Source organism: Parus major, chromosome 3 (assembly GCF_001522545.3).
Source record: "Parus major isolate Abel chromosome 3, Parus_major1.1, whole genome shotgun sequence".
In the NCBI taxonomy this organism is placed as follows: Eukaryota; Metazoa; Chordata; class Aves; order Passeriformes; family Paridae; genus Parus; species Parus major.
This window is the reverse complement of record NC_031770.1, coordinates 40,584,153-40,605,620: the sequence shown is the minus strand read 5'-3', so window position 1 is coordinate 40,605,620 and position 21,468 is coordinate 40,584,153.

The window sequence follows — 21,468 nt, the reverse complement described above, 5'->3', positions numbered from 1 at the left end:
TACTGAATCCAGTGAGGTCTCAAAATTACTCTGCACGTCCTAAACTGATCCAGATTCACAAAGCACTGTGACTGCTGGAGGAAACTGAAACTGAAATACAGTTTGAAAATATTTAATAAAGTTGACCTATACTTAGGCCTATTTCCAGACAACACCATACTAAAATATGTCTTTTATACTAATGCAACAGTAAAGAATTGTAAAAATGGGCATATACATATTCTTTGATTCTAGTTTGTCCTGCAACAGAAAAAAAGAAACTAGATTTTTTTTTTAATTGGGAAAAATACCCTTAATGAGAAATGTTTTCCTTCTTCTGTTTGTTTGGGAAGAGACAATGAAAGAAAGTTGAAAAATATGTGCAGAGTGTTTGGATGAAAAAACTATGTGGTTTACCTATCTTCATAAGAGAAACTGCGGCTTAATAATTCAAAATTTTCAAGTCAAAGGAAAAAAATATAAGGTGATGGTGACTTATATTTATGCAACTTGGAAACAGGTAAAACTTTTCTAATAAAGTTAAATAGCAAATGGAATGACTTAGAGAGATTAAATGAGTTTTCCAGATGCTGATGCTTTCAGATGAAGGCCTTCTCCTGTGGGAGATATGATTTAGGCGCACAAAGGTTCCAGAGGGCACCCAAAGAAGAGAAGCTGACTATGAGAAGGACTCCTTTACAGTTATCTAAAAACTTCTTACCTGAAGATCTATCTGACTCATTCTGAGGAATTTGGACAAACCTCTAAAGGGGTTAGAACTAAGAGGTTAGTTCTCTAGTGAAATTAAACTGTCACTCTGAGACATTTGAAGACACACCCATCTTTACTGGGACTTTTACATTTAACCCTGAAAATGTTCTGAATACTCAAAACCAAAAACCATGTGAATAATAATTTCATATTTTGGTAAAATGAAAAATTAAAAATCCAGTTTTGTTTAAGTATATTTTAAGTAACATGCAGTATTAGTTTAAATACTTAGTATTAGTTAGTTAGCAGTATTAGTTTAAATACTTAATTTAAAAATACTTTAAATTAGGATAAAAGCCACAGTTACATAGATATAGTAGCTCTAAATATAACTCTCACCTTAAGGATTTTAGTAATTCATATCTAGGTTTCCTAGTGGTAATGATGTCAGACTTTTGCCAAGGCTCCATGGTCACTGGTCAAGAGCCCTCTGTTATTTCCATGTGCTCTCCCAGGTTGCTGGGAATCCAGATGTGATTTCAAGGGTGATTTGTTTCATTCAGCACTGTGATATGTCAAGTAGTACTCTAAGCCCTGCTGGAAACACACTACCACACTAACAAACCTGTGTCCTTTTGCTCCCTTGGAAGCTGTAGGGCTGTACAGTGTCTTGCCAATACAATGGTGAGATTCATGCCAGTGCACTCTTTCTGGTGGGAAAATTCTAATAAAAAGTTTTGGTATTCAAGTAAGCACAGTAGCATGTGGACCTGACCAATAGGAAAATATTTACGTCCAGAAGGACAGAGAAAATTTTAAAAAGGGTTCATAGTCTCCAGACACAGGCATGCAAATACACACATGCATGTGCACATGCACATACTCACAAGTTCTGTGAAACAGAGCACTCTTCCCTGTAATTATGAAGAAAAATTATGAATGTAAAGAGTAAGAAAATGAATGTTAGACAAAAGTGCAAAATTAAGCTTTGTCGTCCATGCTGCCTTTGTGAATTCAGGCTCCAGTCCAGTTAAGCACTTAAGCACATGCATAACTTTATGTATGTGAGAGACATTAATACTTATTGCTTGAAGTTATGCATGTGTTTAAGTGCTTACCCGGATTTGAGACTTGATGCAATTTAGCTTTAACTTGTCTTTTGTTGGCTGTTTGACTACTGTTATACTGCCTTTCAGAGCAGTACTAAATAATAGTATTAAAGGAGCAGCCTTAAACAATCCTTTTAACATACTGCATTTAATACACGAGGAATAATTGCAGCTATTATTTCCTGTATACCTGTTTAGAAGCAGAGATACTGACTTTCAGAGCTTTTCTGTGGGTGCATAACTGTCCCAGGATGATGTCTGAAAAATAATTCAGATCATTTGCTTCATTTTTTATTCTCTTACTACTGCACTGTGATGTCTTTCATTCCTGGGAAACTTTCAAACAGGTTTAAGCCTTCATCCCAAATTTGGCAAGATAGATCGAATCTGAAGCCATGTTAAGGTTTGAAAATTCTTGATCAACTAGTAAAAAAATATTTCCACTTCTGCTTTTCTTGGTTTTAAGTTGGAACTAGAATTGGAACTCCTGAAATAACACAAGAGCAAGTGCCAAGTTTGTATGAATAGCCTTTTTTTTTTTTTTTAAGTAAAGAGTCAATTCCTTTAGTGATTTGTCAACAGTTCTAAATATTACTTGTTGACAGGTAGTTAAAGCTTGCACAACTTGAGGCAGCTGTGCAGGTGGGCAAAGGAGGGTTTTGGGGCATTTTACCAGGGCTGTTCTGAATCATATTGGTGACTCAGTGCAGTGGGGAGGGATGTGAGGTGTAACAGAGTTATACCCCGAGCAGTATCACTGCAGCCTTTGGAAAGCAGAAACTTGTGCCACCTGAGGGTTCACTTGCTGTGAAATAATCTTTTTACAGCTGCAGTCAGGGATTCACAACACTTATTCACCAGTTTAACTTAAACATGATCCACATCCTCATGATATCTCTAAGTCTATAGGTTGAGTGTGCTTTATGTTCTGTTTGTTGACCATAAATTAGGCATTTACACCATTATGTGCATCTCTAGAGGGGACTGAGCAGAATCTGTCTATTTGCAAAATATCCAGAAGTAATGTAAGTCTAAATACTAGTATTTAAAAAAGGAAGAGCAGGAACCAATTCTGCCCACCCAGTCTCTGGAGGGCTCCTCATTCTCTGGAGAGGTTTCAGCAAAAAGAAATATTGTCTTCACCAACTTTCAGACCTACAAAAATCTAATCTTTCCTATAATTAAAATGCTTGGCAGAGAGAACACAGGTGATGCTGGTCTAGGAACCTATCTTTGGCAATAGTGGATTAGCTGGGATACTAAGAAATAGTAGAACCATCTCTCTCACATCATAGAACACTGCAGATTTTGCCACCTCTTGCTGCAGCATGCATGAACCTTGCTTTGTCTCACATGGGAGAATAGCAGGAGAGCAAGAGACTGACCCTTAAAGAAAATGTCCAAGTAGTGCTGTATGGAGGCCTCAGCAGGGATAACACCTCTTTCCTTTGGAGCAGATCAATAACCTCCTATGCTTGACCTCACTGAGGATAAAATGCAGTCTTGACCCTGCTGTCCATGATAGCTGTTGCCACTACACAATTTTCCTCTGGGGAAAGAGAAATTAAAACCTGGAAAGGCTGAGATGGAGGAGCTAAGTTGCATGGTTGTTGAAAACAAAGCCAGTTCCCAAATTGCTTGTTTTAACCATCTTATAGGAAGATGCTCTGCCCTGCCCTGATGTTTGAGCCATGGTTTCCATCACCTGTTCTGACCCCTCTTCTGGGAGCTGCATTTTTCACCCCTACTATGTCATGAAGCTCTTCTCATTCCAGCACATTTCCCTTAGTCTTAAATCTGGAAAGTTCTGGGAGTCTGTGTGCATGTGTCTGTCTGTGTGTGTGTAATGTGGAAGATAAAGGAAGATCAGTATCTACCATCTTTTTACCACACGGCCATTGAGTCTTCCCTGCCTCTCCCCTGCTAGGTCACAGAAAAAGTAGAGTGCAGCTGTGTGAAGATGATATCTGTGTTGCTTAACACATCTGGAAGCTGGTTGTCTACCAGGATCATGAGGGTTGTAAAAAGAAAAGGAGGGAAGAAGTCTGGGGTATACACTGAAATTCACAGGCCAACCTGATACAAACATCTGCAAATTCAGTAAGAGCAGATTTTCTTGTGGTATTTCTTCAGCTCAGGTTGGAGTGCTGTCTGGAAATGGGAAAGTAATAAAACTTATGCAAACATTCCAGTAACATAAAGAAAGGTTTGCTTCAACAACAGTGGTAATGAAAAGGGGATGTATATGGGCTGTTAATTGAATTTGGCTTGCTCATTTTTACCTATAGAATGCCTATTTTACCAATAGATTGTCGATTTTACCAAGACAGTACCTATTCACACCTGTGCTTATTTGCCCTGTAACAGTTAAGTAGAAATCAGCTAAACTTTTTTTATAGCAGCTGCTCTTTAAATAACAGGAGGCAATAGTGGCTTATGTGTCATTACATCTGATCCAGTGAGCTACATGTAAAAAATACTCTGTCTAGTCCTATTCCTGACTTCAAAGGTCATCAAAGATGAGGATTCTTTAGGACACTTTCTCATAGTGGATCTGGTTCAGGCATACTGTATGTAAGTTTACCACATGTGCCAAGAAGTCTGGCAACTGGTTTTGGTACAAACAGAACACATACCACAGTGCACTTGGATAAGATATACATGTCAAAATCAAGTAGGGTATCTCCCTGATGGGGTCCACTGAACATTGACATCATGGGCCAGAGGATGGCCTTCACTGAAGATTGCCCCTTCCCTTGAAGTTCTTCAGAAGCAGTTTAGCAGCTGAACAGACCTAATTGATCAAAAAAATAAGGCTTTTTCTTGGTGTGTTTGGTTTATTGTCTGAACTCAAAGCGTGATATTTATTGGCTTTGACATTTGTGCTATTTCAAATCTTGGAACAAGCTACATTCTCGTCATTAAAATTTTTCAAAACCATAGTTATAAATCAAAGTAAATGACAGTTCAAAAATAGGCACAGATTAAATAGGTGTGTTGTTCTATCTTGGGCACAGCCCATCATTATTTCCTTTCCACTGCAGCTGGCCAACTTGCTAATTTAATTACTTTCTTTTTCTTCTTTCCCCAAAGAATGAAATCTATCAAAAGAACAAGGTTGGTCAAAGGTTTTCTCTCCAAAGCTAACAGTACTAAGTGGTTTTCTTTCACAGTAGGAAAGGGACAGCTTAGCTGCTCGTGGTAGAGTTGAGGGGGGCTGAAGCAGTTTAAATGTTGATCTGGACCTACACTCAATTGCTGCTATGTAGCTATTCCCAACACTTACCTGTTTCAATATTAAAAAAAAAACAAAACATCAAATGTGCCATTTCTTGAAACTACTGACTATATACAATCTTTTCTGTTGGTTCAGAGATGAGTGAATCTAATTTCAGACTGCCTTATATTCGATGAATAAATTTGGTGTATGATAAAGGAAGGGCTAAAGAAAATAGAAAGTGTAAATGTAAACCATTTAAAGTTGCACATGCTATTCAGTGAGTCATATTACTACATCTGAGATTCAAAATTATTATATGCATTCAATGTTTTTCAGTTTATTAATCCTTAACTTATGTAAATGTTTCTTCTCTAAAACCACTGCACAGATAAATACATCCCTCTCTAATGTCAATTTAAGTCTGTATTCAGACATGGGAGAAAGACTTCCATCCTCAAGAGATTTCTGCTCAGTTTCCAGAACATCTTGGGGAATTTTTCTAAAAAATCCAGTGCAATGCTGTCTCTCTTTGCAATACTGTCTGTCTTTGAGACTTAGTAGTCTCAAGAGGCAGCTATTATTATTCTTAACAAAGGAATGTGAAAAATCCGTTTTCCAGATTATTTTAAAATTTCCTCATTGATAGTATCTCCCTCAAAATATCTCTGTTCCCAGTATTCATAAGTGGCTGGATGATTCATGAAGGGCTGAGGACCTAATTGTTAACTTCTGAATTTAAACAGTTTTTTGAACTGCTCTACAGAAACTTGATTTTGTTGGAAGTGGCATTCAGAGTAGGAGAGAACACACTCACATTTCATGACAGCCTTTACCTATGGAAGTATTATCAGTATCTGGGAGAATATATGTTTTGCAGGTTTAGACCTAGGATGAGATCTCTAATGAGCAGAGTCCAGTCTACTGTGAATAGGACTTCACAGAATTATGAATGAGTCCTGAGGCCTGAAGCTTATTTGCAATGTGAAGCCATGCTAACATATGCTACCATCTTTGCTTCCTTTTTCTTTTATATACCTCCACTTAATGGTGGAAAAGACCAGGTTAGTCATTTAAGGTCTGAACAACAGCCTAACAAAATCACTATGACTTCCTCAGGTTTTAGAGCAGTTTTTAATTCCACGTACTTTTGCCAGGCCTTAGACTTTTCCTCGAAACTTTTGCCCAATCCAGTTTGAAATAGCTATAGCATCTGTACAATAATACACACAAGGCAGACGTGCATTGCTTAAGATAAATTAAACCAAAATCTTTTCAGTCTTCATCAATGATACACCATGTGCTAGAAAAGAAAATAAGATTGTGCCCGGAATCTGCTGGAAAACACACTCTGCTTGAAAGGACCCAGGATCCTGTCAGTTAAAAATCAGTGAAGAAAATCCCTGACTGCTCATCTTTAGGAGCCTCTGTGTGATGTTGGAGCAAGAAGCTGCAAACAGTAGCTGCCAACCTGGCTGAGATTCCTAGAGTAATCTCCTGAGATCAGTGTTCTGACAGGTCACATCCTCCATCTGGCACCACCATTCCCTATTTTCATTAAGATTTTCTTTTCCATTTTTTCCTTTGTTCTTCTTGCTTGAGCCAAAAGAAACAAGAGGGCAGTAAAGAACAATTTTAGCTGAATATGAGTTTTATCATTTTACCACTGCATTACACCACTTACCAAGTATTTAGGTTCTGTTCTGTTCTGCTAGGGAAAAAACACATGTCAGGATTTAAAGGAAGGCTGTGCTAAGCTTTAGCACACAGACTGTAAAGTGTACATGTGAATTATTATTCTTCTAGTCTAAGCAAATCCATATGACATTGTGATTTCATATAGTCTTCACAGTTTCTTGTACAAGTCTTAGTGGAAAACATCATCTCTTTTCAAATTTTGTGCCTTTATCCAAACCTGACTTTTTAATAGCTCAAAAATAATTGTAAAGGCAAAAATATCAGTGAAGTGCTGTTTCTCACAGGGCAGAGAAATCAGCATTTGAGACCACCTGCATAAATGGCAAAGCTAAACAGAGAGCTGCAACTACTCATAAAGGGGGAACTTTACAGAGATTCATTTTTAATTCCTTTCCCTTTCTTTAAGAATTGTGAGTCTGATGGCATCCAAATCTAAATCTTCATTTCCTTGTCTCCCTTCAGCAGCTCAGCCTGGGAGGTAACCACTCTGTGGAGCATTTCTCCAGCACCAAAGTTTTTTGGGATAAACTGTGCATGAATCTGGGAAGGTGTCTACAGTGAAAAGTTTATTTATAAGTCTGATGAAGCCAGTGTATTCTACAGCAACCACTGCAATTGAATCCATTATGTGTGGAGAAAGATGGTACAGAAAATCTAAGTACCATCTGTTGCTGAAATGGAGTCCTCCTCTTTACCCCTGAGTGTTCTCCCACCAATTTCTTTGATCTGGTTCAGGCATTTGTTGGATCTTTTCAACTGGTCCCAGAAATCAAATTAGTATGCAACTAGCCCTGAAAAAATGAGGTATATGCTATTCTGGCACTTACAGCCCAGAAACTGGGTCACTGTTTCAGACAAATCACCACCCAAAGGAAAAATGTGGGCCAAACATGAAGCATTACAGAGGAGAGAATGAGGCTTGCTCATTTTACAGCAGCTCACTGATAAGCTAGCTAAGGTATGCCATGAAACTCTGCTTCCTCAGGGAGATTCAGCCAATGTCCCAGCTTGTATCTGCAGGCATGGAGCAAAGAAATAGGCAGTTCCAGGGCATGCTGTGTCTCAAAGTGTGGATCTAAAGCAGGACAAATGATCCACATTCAAGTGGTGCTTCTTCCTACCTACTCACTGCAAGGAGAGCAGATAGGGTATTTCCTTAGCTGTGCCCCTCTGCACTATCAAAGACAAGTGAGGCAAGTTCTACTCATTCTAATCACAACGGAGACCACAAAGAAGCTCAGGATAAGGAAAGATTTTAACAAAATTAACTCAGCACTGCTGAAGACCAGAAGAACTTAGGAGCTGGTTTGGTACTTAGAGGGATGCCAGAGGCCCGAGGACAAGAGTCCACTGGGCCAGTCTCACCCACCTCCCTGGGTGCTGCTCTGCCAGTGCAGAGGAAGTGTTGATGCTGAAGACAGGACTATCTCCTGCCAATCCACCCAGACCAGCTCCTTCATCTGAGAGACTAATATGAATGGAAGGGTGGGAAACAAAATTACCAAGAAGCAACTGACCCAGAGCTCAGTTTAATCACTTCAAGTAAATTTCCCAGCAAGGGAAGAATGCAAACTACAGGCAGAGTTTCTCCCAGTCACAGGACAAAAAGAGCTGCATTCTGGCATTCAGGAAACTGGTTCTCACCCCTGAAGTGACAGTGATGGAAATACTGTGACTGCCTCTCTGCTCTTGTCAGAAGAGGAAATTATTACTTTGCAGAAGACAAGAGGAATTGGTCTGATGGTTACATGGTTGTGTCTGTGTCTAAAGGATCAGATGGAAACTTCAGAAGAAAACAGACTCCACAACGTTTTCTAAATCACTAAACAGTGTGGATAGAGATTAATAGCACACAGTTTATCATTTGAAAGAAAAGATAGAATTTTATGGCCCTCCAGCACTTGGCCAGACCAGCTGGAGAAACAGGGCAGATGGAGAAATACAACATCCTTATACAGGAAAGTATATTTTATAAAACAAATAACAGTACAAACCCAGCAAATCTGATACCAGTTTTGGAGACCACAGAATGGGACCATTATTGTGAACACCCTGTGTTATGAATCATCCCTGCCAATAATAATATGGCATCAAGAACAAATATCCACTCCTGCCATAAAAAAACACCCCAAAATGCCAAACAGCATAAATAAATGGCAAAGTAATCATAATAATTTACAGCCATAAATTAGAGATGAGAAAGCTTTTTCTACCCCATAGCTCATCTACAAACACACATGATTACTCCCAATGCTATGATGACCAGTTATGCATCCAGGCTAGACCTAGCCAGAAATAAATGTTTTCTTATCTTATGAATGCTTTTGAGAAAAGAAAGTTGAAATTCTGATGCTTCACCAACATAAATGCTTTGAAATACAGTTGGACTACAGCCCAATCTGTTGATAAACTCAGATGAAAGGTGCTCTTCTGCTCCCTCTACATTTATTCTGAAATTTCAGTCTGGAATAGAGAAATTATTTCCTAAATTGAAGACAAGAAAGTAGTCATCTTTTCCCTGTACACCCAGCTCCTGGCAATTAGCAATATAGAGACTTCCTGAGGCAGATGTTAGATCTGAGCTAACAAGTTTAATATTTCCCATTGAGCCTAACCTTCACAAATTTATCTAATCCCTTTCTTGATATTTTTGGCTTCCACCACGTTCTGTGGCCAGGAGTACCTCAGTTAGTTTAAGTGACATTTGAAAAGGTACTCCTTCTGTTTCAGTTAAATTTGGTTCCTGATCTTTCAAGACAAGAATTCCTCGTTCTTTTTCACTTCAGCCTTCATGATTGTTCTTCTTGAGTCACATATTTTCTAAAACAGACAGTCATTCTAGATGTGAAATCTGCAGAAGGCATTCATGCCTCCAGCTGTTCTTGGCACTTACCTGCAGTTTTCAAAGTTCTAGATGAATATTTTTCCTCCTTTGTTACTACAAATATACACTGAGTGTGCATTATTCAAGACCTAAGTACTCTATGGCTTTGTTTTCTGGCATGGTGATATTTTCTGGTTTGTTTTCCTTTGTTTCTTAATAATTTACATTTTTTTGCCTTGTTGAATGTTGGGATGATGTTTCCAGAGGACTATCCATAGTGAGACAACCCTCTTTATGATGCATTTATCCATGCACATCATTGCATACCTTAACACTGAATTTCACATGTTAATAAAAAGGTAAATGCCTGAATCTCTTCAGTGAGTCACGATTTTAAATATAGACATTAAATACACTTTCTAGTTATAAGTTTTCTACTTAAAATCTACATATTTCATAGATATTTTTGAAAAATTACTTCATTACATATACCTTGGTTATGTCATGTAGATGGTCTCTGTAAAATCACTACTATCTGCTCTTCAGTAGCTCAGTTTTTTCGAAAGGCTCAAATGAATCAGCTCATACAGTATTTGACATACATAGGTTGCAATTGAAGCCTGCTGTTCCTGGTAGAACAGCATAGAAATGAAAAAAAAAAAAAAAAACCAAACATATTTGTTTAGGGCTTCTTAGAGACAGTGTTTGACTCAGAAGGCATGGTTGATTGCTGCTATAGGCAGTACAAGAGGCTTAAGACAGAAGCCAGTAATACAATCTAGATATTTGAGAATTAAAGTATAACAGCAAGTATGCCCTTGGACTCAAGGAAATAGTTTGGACCTCACACTTCAATTAATCCCATTTCTTTATGGCCTCGAAATTAATCTTCTCACCAGTCCAGTCTCTCAGCTTTAGTATTCTGAAAACCAGTCTTCCCTGAAATTATATTCCTGCAACCTTTCTGTCCCAAGAGCTATTGACAGAAGGAGAATGAAGGAGAGAGGAAAAGCACTCTTTACGATTACCTTCCTTCAAATGTCTCCAAAAGGATATTTTCTTGGTATCAGAATCTCAGAAAGTTCAAATGGTCTGAATCTTTTACCTTGAAACACTAAAGATCAATTGCATTTAGATAGTTTGGCCTAAAACAGAATTTATCAACAGAGTGATAATTTAAGAGCTTCTGATTTATAAGCTTTTAAAATAAAAAGTTCTCAGGACTTGCAACAGTACAGTAAACTCTTGAAGCTGTCTTTCAGTCTTTCAAATCTCAGCAGTCGTAAAAAAGGGACAATGAAATAAAGAACATCTGAAATTATCAAAGTTATGCAGATAGTGGTAAATCAAAGGGGGCAAGGTACTTTTCACAAATTCTAAAAGTGTTAACAGCATATTTTCTTAGTTTTGTAGCATCAGAAATTTCCTCAGTACAAGGAGGGCTTGCCAATTTTCATTCTGCACAGACTTCCCAGACATTGTTGTTCATCTTAGAGAGACACTATTGAAACTGATCTGCAAGTATGAGCAACTATCCTTTGTACACTTGAGACAGGGAAGGAGCATCTAAAGCTCACAAATATCATGATCAGTGATTCCTCATTTTAGCAGCACAAGTAAATCAACATTTGCAAGATACCAGACTGAGATCTACAGAGTTCAAGTTTATATTCACAATTCCTGAAGAGCAAGCAACTTCAAAATTACTCCAGAACTGTTTTCCCAACAATACAGTGATCTTTTGGGAACATCATCTGACTTTGGTGACCATGCAGATGAATTTTACTTTGTGAGTTTTGGTGTTAGTGTGTTTTTCCCCTCCTCCAAGCAGTCCTTTCTGCAGAACATAGGAGTAACAGCCAAGGTCCTGGGACATCTTCCCACCTAATACAGTATCCTCTGTCAAAAAGGCTGTCAAATTATGAATTTTTCTAAACACACATGCAAGCAAAACAAAAGGTTTCAAATAGTGGCATTATAGAAGGCTGGGTTTTTAGGGACTTCTTCAACAGTAGTTTGTATCTGCAATTTGTGTACAGTAAGCCCTTGGCACATTTTTCTTCCATATATTTCTCTGGATTCTTCTTTGTCATGTGTCATCACTAAAGTATTACTGATTAATATTAGTAAAACATTACCATACATCTCATTTTCCTGATTGATTATGAGCAGATTCAACAATACAAGTCTCATTGATTCCTTATGACAGCATATAAAATATCCCCATTAGGAAAACTAGCAATTTCTCCTTACCTTTTGCTCCTTCATTTCATTAATTGTAAATTCAAAATCAGATCTTTTTGTACAACATAGCGTCTTTTTTCTCCCCTTTGGTATGAATTACAAGGAAAAGTATGTTTTCCAGATTAGAACAAGACCTTTTTGCTTTCTTTCCTTTTCTCACCTCTTCTCATCCATTAGATGAGAACACATAAGAAATAAGCCAAATACAACTCAGTCAAGTTTTTGAGATTCATCTCCACACAGGTTTTGAGATCATTGTGAATGTCAAAGGCTATTCCAAAACTGTAGATGCATTTTATCAAGCTAGTTATCCTTCATGATAATTATTCTGAGTTCTCCAATAGACACTGAAACACCAGGCATGTTGGTTCTTTCCCTTCAAAATTATAGGTTTCTATCTGTATATCAATGTAACCTTTATTTTGCATTTCTTAATAAACTGACACAAGTCAGTTTACTGCTCTGTTATTATCTGAAACAATTGATTAAAAAAGGTATCTCTTTTCTTTCCTCCAGTCAAAAAATATGTTGAAGTGGAATGTATTCATTCATACTTCCCTTATTTCTCAAATTCCCGTCTTCAAGACATATAACTGTTTCCTAATTGCATTTTTCCAAAGGCTCTTCTAGTGACACAGTAAATGCAGCTAGTTCCTCACATTCACTTTGTTCAAGGAAGGTTTCATCGTAGGAATGTCTCTAAATTTCTTCACTGTAAGTAATAACAATAACCTAGTTATTTTCTCCCTGAAATGGTCTTATTTTTTGTGAGTCTTCTATGTACATCTCAGTCATTTACCAGTCCTAATGACTCTGTGGCAAGATTTTTTTCTTCTGTGTTTAAGGAACAGCATTACCCAAACTCTTTTGCCTCCACTAAAGTGCTCCTCAAAACTCTTTTTTGGCCTAACTTGGATTTTATATTTAACTCTCCAAAGGTTTTGGTTCATTGCTGGCTTCTGGTTTTGTTTTTATTTTCTTCATTTGGAAAATAGTTCCAAACTTTGAAGGTTTGTTTCTATACTTCTCATAGCTTCCTTTACTCCAAATCTCAACTTTACCACTACTTCTTCATTGCATTACCACATAAGGAATACAGATGTACAAACTCCATACTGTTTCTGTTGTCTCATTCTTTCAACTGCTCCTTTGAGTTTTCTTTCAACATTTTCACATGATGGAATTTTAAAAACTGATGTTACTCTAGTGATTCCTTGCTGGGTGGAGGAACTTAATTTTCCTAGAAACTTTCAGTATCTGTATGTCACAATTGCTGCTAGAGATGGTTTTTACAGTAATACCCTACAGATAGAATGTCTGTCAGAGTCTGGTTGACCTGGCTGCTACTCAGGTCTGCTTCCAGAATTTCTTCTGCCTCTCTGCATGCTTTGAATACTTGTCTCTGAAAGTAGTTACTAAGTGAAAGATCAAAATTTATTGTTTGTGCTAATTTTTTAATGACTTTAAGCTGTGTTTAACTGCAGCATTATTCCTCCTCTGGCAAAACCTTTGCTTTTATTGCTTTGTCATTTACACCCTGGTATTACAGTGCTCTATAAATTGTCCTCTTTCCATCAAATTTCTGAAGCATCTGTTCTGTTACTTAAAAGTAGACATACTAGTCCACCAATCTTAGTGTTTAGACTTTGAGCATTTATATAGAAGTAGCTATAAAATTGGCATCTCATGTGAATCCATGATAGAATTTACATTTGGATTTTCCAGCTAACTTCCTGGCTCTCACATCTGATACATTCTACTTAATTCAAGGAACAGGAATTGCTCCATTAGTTCACTAGATCCTTTCACGTTCTTAAATAAAGTAAATGTATGCTTGTTCACAGAAAACAGCTCTTTTTCACTACAGGGCCATATGACAAAATGTTTTTTGTGCATGCTGTCATTGAAAAAAGACACAAGAATTCAGACAAGAGATCTGTGGAAAAAGTAATGTAATAAATTAATGTAAACGTGAAAAATAAAGTAATAAATGACAGATCATGCGGCTGCAGAAATGAGTGCCAAAGTCTATAGCTACTGTTAAGACTCCTTTAATGACACATCTGTAGAATATAAAGCAAAAAAAGCCTACATGGAAAAGGCACTTCTAGTCCTCACTGTCTGAGACGGTGGTGAGGAGTGTTTATTGCTGTTCATGGAAAAGCATTACCAATTGACAAGCCAAAAAACATACCAATTTCTGCCAGAAGAACTAATTTTTAAGCTGTTGATGTATCTCTTCCATGACTTTCCTTATGGAATGTCATTTGGATGATCCCTTACCCACAGCAGGAGAATGACAACCAGTCAGAGTAATTCACTGCAGTGAATGGGAAAGTTAAGATCTGTTTGAGGCAATCTAGCTCTAGTTATTTAACATCAATTTTATATATATACACATCTATATATATATATATATATAGTTAAATGCGTCCATGTAGTGAACAGTTTGCAAGGTTTTGCTGTTTATCTAATTGTTGTCAGAATAAACTAAGCCACATTTACCTGAATATATTTATTTAGAACCTCACATCTGTTTTTCAAATCCTTAGTGAAACTAATCATTCCTTGTGTTTTGAAATGGCTTGGAGCAACCTCTACTGGCTGCTTAGGTTTGAAATGGATCTTGACTGAAACTGCAAATTCAGACTTGTATGATGTATTGTGTGTCTCTATTGTCAAAAACACTGAACCTGCAGTGGTTGTATGTTCAAAAAGTGAATTATATGTCACAAAAGGTCAGCATTTATTAAGATGTGTGTGATTTTTGAAAAAGGATAGAACAGAGATCTATTTCAGTTCTGCTTTAGACAGTCTTCAATTAAACCCCTCCAGGCATTCCAAGTGCCCAAACCAAAGCTCAAGGATATCAATTAAAATAATTCAATAAGTTTCTGAGAACTTTGGATCTAGATGTAAATTTATCAAAGAAGAAACATTTCATTTTAGAGAAATTTTTATTTTTGCTATTTCATCAAAAATTAAATGCTAATTTATTTTTTCATTTAAGAGATAAATATTGATAGATGATTTTTTTTTCCAGAGAACTCAATTTTAAATCTAAAAATTAAAATTATTTATAGGCTAAAGCTGGAATAACTGGAAGCTAACACAGCAAAAAAAACTTGGATTTTCAAATTAATTATAAGTTCACTCATGCACATGAAAAAATATCTTATTCAGCAAAACTGTTCTATTCAAACAATGACTAAGGTGATATACAAGGTTATAGAATGTGATCTGCAAATTTTGGTAGATGACAGAAGGTCTACGTTCCTTTTTCTACTGCTTCATCTTTGTCTTTAATTTATTAGTGAATCAATATAAAACATGCTTTAACATTGTTGCATAAAAAAGGTTTGGGCATATAAATCTGTATTTAAAGAGAAATTTAAACTGAATTGTCATAATAAACAGTGTAGTTGTTCACCAATAACAAGCTGGTAGGTAATTTAATCTATCTGCAGAGATTAAAAGAATGAATACATTTTAGATTGCACCCTAGCATTTTTGTTATCAGTAAATATTTCTTTGTCAGTTTTGGCCGAGATCAGGAAGGTTTTGTCATACTGTTTAGTCTCCCATGCAGTCAAGTTCAGCAAATAATAAATTTTCTAAAACTGAAAGCTCTTTGGAAAGAATTCTGAATTTTAGCTACTGCTCTTAGGCAAACTTATTACCCATTGGATAGGTATATTAGTGTCAGAAGCTGGTATTATAATTCCTATTGTAAGACTAAAGTGAAATTAAATGGAAAGACATGCAGAATAAAAATAAGATTTCAGCAGCTTCTTGAAACATTTTTAATTAATTTGCCTCTGAAAAATATTTAATTTGTAATGGAACTCAGAAGCAAGAAGCTCTTGTCTGAGTCCTTTCCCACTCTACAAATACAGTAATTTATAAACATTATTTATTACTCAGTTTAGATTAGTCTTTAATAGTTGAACAATTTAAAATGCAATCAAGATAATTACCAATAGTTCATAATTCAACATTTTTAAACAGAAGCCTTGCTCCTAATGTCTTCTACAGTGTTTGAATTCAATGTCCATGCTTGAAAGTGTTGGGACTGTGGAAAGAAAGACCTCATGATACTTTTCAGAGCTTTAAGTTTATATCTTTGCTTAGTTGGTGTCTGCTTTTCTAGGACAAAATAGAATCTGTAATGTGAATATTTTTAATGTAATAAATCCAGTTGCAAAGCACTAATTTTTTACTTACTATATGCTTTTTCATGTATCCAATGGAGTGTCACCATTAAATTTATTTTGTTAGACAGTCTCATAGTCAAAACAATTTTTTATATTTAGAAACAGCAGAAAGACAATGATTTCAGAATAAGAGATATTGCTTTTTCAACATGGTTCATTAAATACTTGGATCATTCCAAGGGTGTCTAATTAAACTCAAAACCCAGTATACAATATGAATAATCTGAAAACTCATTTCTATGTGCTAGATGTTAGGAAAAAACCAAAAACCATTCCAGAAGAATAGACTGATGAATTATTGTGGTACGGTTTTGATTTTTCCACTGTTAGTGGCCTTTGAAATCTAAATGCAATCAAAGATAGATGTCTCAAAAAGTGTAAAAATCATCAACAAAACAAAACAAAACAAAACAAAACAAAACAAAACGAAACTAAACGAAACTAAACGAAACTAAACTAAACTAAACTAAACTAAACTAAACTAACAAGAAAAAAAAGCAAACAAGCAACCCACAAAACCCCTCTAAGGGACTTTTTGTCGAAGATCATTCCTAGCTACTGAGGTTACATTCAACATCTCACAGGAAATAAGGCATGCAGTAACAGGCATGGAGGATCATCACATAATTTCTTAAGTATTGGTGTTGACATTGATTTAAAAAAAAAAACAAAACAGGTAATTGGAATCTGAGGGGAGATGAATGCCAGTTACTAAAAGGAGAAGAGCCCCTTAGGATACCCTTTGGATAGTAATGTACTAAAGCCTTAAACCCAGCTTCATGAAAGAACTAGGTGCAACCACCCTGTTCCTAAAACACTAGAGGAAAAAAACCTGTGGAAAGATATTTTTTTCCCCTTTACTTGTTTCTGAAGCAAGTGAAATACTCACCTAAGTCAGAGGAAGACTAAAAACTAGGGAAACAAAAACACTTAGAGAAGAAAAATCTCTTCCCCTCTGCCAAAAAAAAAAATCTGACATTCACATTTCTTAATTTCTTGCTTTCATGTCGAATTTCAAATATTTGACCAAAACTGCACATAATATTCAGGGGGGAGTTGGGGGAGGGCTATAACTACTCAAATCAAATCATTATCAAATATCATCTTATGTAGTGCACTTCACAGGATGCCTTTAGGAAAAATACGTTTCACCAATAACCACAGAATTATATCCCATGATGTTTTGTTGTATTTGCAGTCCCCTTGCATTTTCAAGGTCTTAAAGGAAGTATAAGTATTGTAGTATTTAATTATTTTTAATCAGTTAGTAGCCAATGTTGATCACTACTTGCACCTATAGTATTTGCCTAAAAATTTGAACAAATGAAATAAAATAATGAAGATATATCATTTTCTGTGAGTAAACCAGTTTCCCACAATTTTCTGTTTTTCCATAAATAAACATTTGCGATTATTTATACTCTTCATTGAGAAGGAGCCATTCAGTCTTCTATAATCGACTATGAATGCATCCTGGAAGGTTAATATAAAACAAAAGGATAAAATATGCTAAGTTGAAAGTCCAAGCTGAGAGGTCTAATGGAGGACATAGGGCTGAAAATCAGAATGAAAACCACTTGGCAAGCATATAAAGTAAAGAAAATACGTGGGTTAGGCAAGGATGGATGAAACAGATTCTTGACATTATTCTTCTCTGCACAGCTATGCAAAAATGTCTCAGATGCAGAGAAAAATATTTCCTGAGGCTGTTTCAGGGAAAGAGGGAAGTAGGGTGGAGAAAAAACAAGGTACTTCAAAAATTAACTTTTCCAGTGTCTATCCATCCAGTGAAAAACCCACTGCCCTGGAGTGGGTGACAAGCTGTCCCTTTGTTTCACAGGGATAGCAGGGACCCTAACTGTGAGATTCACAATACCAGCACCCTGAGCTCTGAAACTCTTTGTATCCAGCTCTCAGTATCCACATAAAAAATTCTGACCTCACACATGGATTTTCCCTGGCTTTCTTCAGTCATTTTAGGGAATTTGACATAGTTCCCTGTCTTTTCCTCTCAACTTCACTTTTTCTTCTACAGTATGAGAACTACTATAGTTTCTCATCTGCAGGAAATGAATTTTAATTTTACAAGTTCCTTAAAATTTGGTTTGTCTGTAAATTCACCTTCTTTCCCATAAAGAAGAGAAGGAACTCAGAAAGTCTGCATAGATGTTACAATATCATTCAGACTGTTTCAGGTAGTAATCTCAGTATGGATTTCATATTTACCCTTCTCAATTCAAAGCCTTTTATTGATTCATCTTCAACAGCTCCCAAGTTCAGTATGTTGAAATTTTGTTAAATACTATGCTAGAGAAATCTCTGTAACCATTACGCTTTTCTAGACAAGTATGAGTTAGTGCTCAACCTGTATCCTACTCCTTTTTCATTAAAACTTTTTTCCAAAAAGGACCTGAGTCCCTGTTTAATCATCAAATTCACAAAGCTGTTGATCACTAGGTATTCTGAATTTCAGCATCAATAAAAAGAAAAACGTAATTTCTACTCACATGTGCTCTATTCTGGACTGGTCATCTGGAATAATATGATTATCTAGTGTCCAGATCCAGTTCTAATTCAACTGCCTCCAAAAAAATTCATATTAGTTATTATTAAAAGGGGCCCTTGAACTCAGTTTGAACTGATTCTGGAAATGTTAATGGAGATTTAATTGAAATCTATCTCTAGAAGTCATGAGAAATGCCTTTTCTCCTCCTTTAAGGACTCACCAAGACTGCCCAAATTTTAAATTTATGTGTTAAATTTATGTTTATTTGTAACCCTGAAAAACTCTTGAAATGAAAAACAACCTCCCAAGATCAGGGTCAGAACTGTATAAGGCAGTACTGTGATCTAGCTCTTTAAAAAAAAAAAAACAGGAAAGAAATATGTTTCAATCAATTATAATGCCTAAATTAAACTCTTTGTGAAACATCAGCTGTTGACTTCTGTATGACAACTAATTATCTTAGAGGTTTTTCTTCTCAAATTTGAGAAAATCTACTCCCTATTTAATCCAAACTTTGAAACTGTTCTTTTTGTCTAAAAGGCTTATTTTCCTTGGCACTTTGGACTGATACATGGTGGCCAAGAGACTTCAGTTTTGTTAAGTCTTTGGAAACCCCTCCTTGGCTGTTCCTGAGAAAGGGGAAACCTGATTCTTTTGCTTGTGCTATGAGTTCAGGAAAGGGCACAGAAAGAAAACATCTACTCTGAACTCTGAAACCTCAGCATAAGAGTGAAAGCTATTTTTTTTTCCTCACCACTAAATGTAAGACTGATAAATATCAGACTACTTTTTTTCTAAAAGAGACTTGGTTATTTTCCCCCTTGGATTAACATTGTATTTGTTCAATGAGTTTTGCAAGTTCCGTATCTCTCGTGTCCTTTCCTAGCTGCAGCTCTGAAGGTACACTGTCAGACTACTTAAAACTGCTCATCAGGATCCCTGCCATGTCTTCTGCTACTCAAACAAAATAACTCTTATGAGCTTTTTCCAGACAAGATAAGCCAGACTTGCTGAAGCTATTTCGGTGTAGTATCTCTGCCAGCTGGCTTAGTCTGACTGAAGCAGACAGGAGAGTCTTCACCCTCGCTGCTTGATTTGCAGGTGGGATTTCAAGTGAAGCCCATGCAGCTGACATTGGGCTAATAACAATATTACAATGTCTTCAGCCAGCACAGCTGGAGCAAGAAGGGTGCATGTCGATTGAATAATGGTGAAAAATAATTTTTCTTAATACTTGGATTTCTTGGTAAGTGAAGTATCAGCTTCTGTGTCTGGGAGCTCAGGACAGAGGTGTCTTGCAGTGAAGAAGGATGCCTTATGGTTACTTTGTAGCACAAGAAGATGTGGAGTAGAAATATTTTTTTTTTAATAGAAAAAAAACCTACTACTGTATTAACTTGGAAATACTGAAATTACCATAATAATTAAAATAAAAATTCAGTGGGTTAAAATCAGCTTCTATGCTGCAGTTCAGATCATATCAGATATATCCCCCATATATCACATACTGAAGCTCAGTCCTGCGTGTCCCATTCAGCCTGCCTATTTCAGGGTTTGATTTGATAACTTTGTTCCTCTAATTTGTAAAATTTTTTTATACTGTCCATTTTCTTCTCAAGAGTTCATGTTCTTGAAGGAATATGCATACTTGAGTTGGTGCAGTAAGGAGAGGGTCTGCTGACCACCCCAGATGCCTGAGTAGGGCCCATTGAGGCCACTCTCATGGACTTCTGGCACCATCTGGTGGATGCTTTACATCCATAAAATAGATCATAGATAGGATTGATAATTTGTTTTTATATCTCCGAAATACAAAACTGAAGTGCAATACCAATACATATGTTATGTTATACCAAGCAGGGGTGGAAAAAGACATGGCATGTGTGCTCACTTGCTACCTTCAAAGTGGTTATGAAGCATATGGGAAGACAATATGAATTTACACACAAAGTATTTTGGTTGTTTAGTTACTTATATATTTCAGAATTTTCTTCCAGACATTGGTGAATTGAGTCAGGTACAAAAATTGTTCGTGGTTAAAATGTAATTAGGGGATTTAGTTGAGCAACAGCTTTTTGTCTCTTTAGTAACCCCAAAACCTTGCTTCCTATTGCCAGCTGGTCAGAGCCAGAGCATTCCCATTTTAGGCATTTCATAGCAGTGAGAGAAAGTGCTGTGGGTTTTTTAAGGGTTTGTGATACAACACTCACCTTTCTGTATATGCTACAGGTGTTTCCTTATGTCCAGTACACAAGTGAAGTAGCTCTCAAATATTCTCCAGCTTGTTCCTGATAACAATGCATACTAGAAAGTTCTTAAAACTAGTTGATGGAAGTTGCTTCTAAATATAGGGACTGAGGAATATTTTACAATACAAAATACCACCAGCAGAGGCTGTATGTGTCATACTAGATGTAAACCAGATGAGAAAACAATTGTCTGATGGCTAAATATTACAAGATTTTTTGTAAATACCGACAATATAAATTCTTTTCTCATTAGATTTGGCTGAAAAATTCTTTAAAGCTAAATGAAACCATATCCCCAAACTGAGACTAAACCTCCCCTGCAGCTAAAAAATATTCAGTTAATTTCTTTATTGTTTTTCTTCATCTCTTTTTCCTTTTATTTCAGTTCAACTTTTCAAAAGAAGTCATTCATTATACCCAATACCAATAATTTCTGATCCAGTAGGACCTGGAAACTTTTCCAAGAATGTCAGCCTGTAGTTAGTAGGCTGTGAATTAAGAAGTTTGGATTCCTTTTGAGGAAACTCTTGCAGTTTTGGATCCTTTTTCAGATATGTCTTTGAAGCGACGTGTAGATGACATTTATGTATAATGAAATTTAATTTTCGTGAGGTCTCTGCTGAGCCATCTGCCCCAGCCAGTCACACAGTCAGCAAGCAATTTATATCAATAGGGATTGATAGTTTGTATGCCATCTAGCTTTTAAATGCCAGTTGT